General features: G+C 43.0%; 1 protein-coding gene across 2 annotated transcripts in view; it reads right to left on the bottom strand.

The window, feature by feature from the left end:
• Nucleotides 1-2,500, bottom strand: part of LOC148427870 (lysine-specific demethylase 6A-like) — a 38,520-nt gene that overhangs the window by 13,721 nt on the left and 22,299 nt on the right. The window lies entirely within an intron of this gene.

Genomic DNA, 2,500 nt, shown 5'->3' with positions numbered 1-2,500 from the left:
CAAATCAGAGATGTTCCATTATGAAATTCGGCGAATGATTAATTTGGATACAAGTTTACGGTGTCCTGAAGATTCAAGCTATTAAGAACTATCTGGTGGAACAATAATCTCATATTTGATCAAATGGATCGTATATTAGGTACAGGATGTCTAGGTGAAATGATTTCAACCCATACAACAGTTGATTTGGCATTAAAGGGCCTATATCATGAGTTTAAACTTTCTACAGTTAAATGATAATAATATCTTATCTTGGCACATTGGAAATTCAATTTATATATTTTTCAATCTTATGAACTATTCGTTTTTTTGAGAGGATTTTCAATCACCAATTGAAATAGTTTGTTCACTAAAACGAAAGTTAAGTATGTTACAGTCCCAAGTGACTGCCAGATGCAGCGCTTAAAGCACAGACTAAAAAGCAGTGTTGATGCTTTTTGGCGCCCAAGCGGAAGCTGTGCAGCTAAGACCACCCAGAGGAACCACCACCATAAGTTAAGTCAACTTGCCTAGCAGACTTAAAAACCCGACGAAAGGGAACGGCCTGTTCAGGCAAAAAATTTCCAAGAGGCGCAGAACGTCGTCCACCCGGTGAGGCGAATAACGGGCCACCACGATCACATAGTCCAGCAACACACCACTAAAGGTGGTCTGCTGCGAGGAAACCACAAACAACTTGGCCAAGTTGACCCTAATGCCCAACCGAGACATGTGACGAAGTAGCACGGCAGTATCTCTGACTACCTGAGCGTGAGACTGCATGCAGATCAGCCTGTCATCCAGGTATGGCAGAACCTTCATGTCCCTTGCTTGCAGGGCAGCAAGAGCTGCCTTATGAAATGAGTGAACACTTGGCGAGAGTGAGTGTCCGAACGGAAGCACTGGGAACTGCCAGTGGTCGCCTCTGTACAGGAAGCGTACAAAACGCCTGTGATGAAGTGCGATGGGGACGTGAAAGCAAGCATCCGTCAAATCGACTGAAGTAAATCATTCTCTGCTAGCGACTGCCCGCAAGACGTCAGATGTGGTCAACATGCAAGAAGATAACCTCTCAGGTCAAGAATTGGGCCTAACCTTTGGCACAATGGGAGTAAAAACCTCTGGTCGGCTTCTTTTCCGTCTTTTATTGGTTCAATCGATAACCTCACAAATGATTTTAACACGGTTCTTTTAAATTCCCTCGACTCCATAGCACCGTCAAGGCTTAAAACCCGTCCGAAGTGGACTACTATGGTATGCAGAAGAAACCAGCATGCCTAAGTAGAAAACTTGAGCGCAAAAGGTGAAAAAGCTAATTATTTCTCCAGAATGATTGGTCTTAATAAATACAACCCTAAATATTTGACACGGTAGCTAAGCTAACACAACACCAGCAGTCCACTCATAGTTCCCCCCCATACAGTGCACGATTTCATGCCATGTTTTACTCAGAGAATTCAGCTAATAAGAGACAAAATAAAGGAGGCAGCGCCAAATTCCCACTTGAGTACTGTTATTGCTGACGTTAGATTGGATAGTCAGGCTGATCAAAACTTGATAACCATCTTCCAATTTGATTTACTGTAGTATCCCTGGAGTGTCTTATATCCCTGGATAATGCAGCAAAGTTGACATCCTGCATGCCAACTTCCCTTGGAGGATGACATTGTGTATTTGTGATGTTCTGTATGATTTCTTTTTCACCTGTGAAGCCCTTTGAGACTGGTGATTCAGGGATATACAAATAAACTTGACTTCTGGCAGTTTGTAGGAGCAAAATAAAACCCTGCCTCACACGGTGTGGCTGCTGCACCTCCTTCATGACATTCAAAAGCTGACCGCCATGACGAAACAAAAACAACACCAAAAAATCTAACGTTGTAGCGATCAGTAATGAGAGTCAAGAGGCGGAGTGAATGAAGAAGTCAAAAACAGGCGTTTTACTGACATTAACATGAAGTGTAGTTGCCGACAAAACAAAAGACATGTCAAGTGAGCACACACAACATGTTACTCTTATCAAGTTAGTCTCCTCGGAAGTAACTACTCATAACAACAGTACCCCTCATGGGTGAATTATATACAACAACACTGATTTCCAGCTGTGTGCTCCCGAAAACACATTTTTGCCACTGACATTTTTAACAGGAACACATTGGAACTAATTATTAAGGAAACAGGAACATCGATGTGGATAAGGTTGCCGTGTATATACTCTTGCACGGGTGGTATGGGGGCATTGTAGAGATAGTTCTATCATCATCATCATCATGTCTCTCGCAAGTCATGTTTATCTGCTTGGGTGGGGCTGGTGCTGAGAGCGCACAAAAATCAAGGAATTTTTAGTTATGCATCAATGAAGGAAAATGACACTTTGGGGTGGTTTATGGTGAGAAAAGAAAATGGGAGCTTTAAGGGCATTACGGTAAGTGCAGCAATACACAGTCTTCCTTCGTCTGCGGTAGCTTGAACAGACATGGCGGCCTCCGGGGGAGTGCCAACCCCCCATGTAATATAATTT

Source organism: Hippichthys cyanospilos, chromosome 2 (genome assembly GCF_059441005.1).
Source record: "Hippichthys cyanospilos isolate Australia breed blue-spotted pipefish chromosome 2, RoL_Hcya_1.0, whole genome shotgun sequence".
Classification (NCBI taxonomy): Eukaryota; Metazoa; Chordata; class Actinopteri; order Syngnathiformes; family Syngnathidae; genus Hippichthys; species Hippichthys cyanospilos.
Note: the sequence above shows the minus strand (reverse complement) of the source record. Positions and strands in the feature narration are given on the sequence as shown.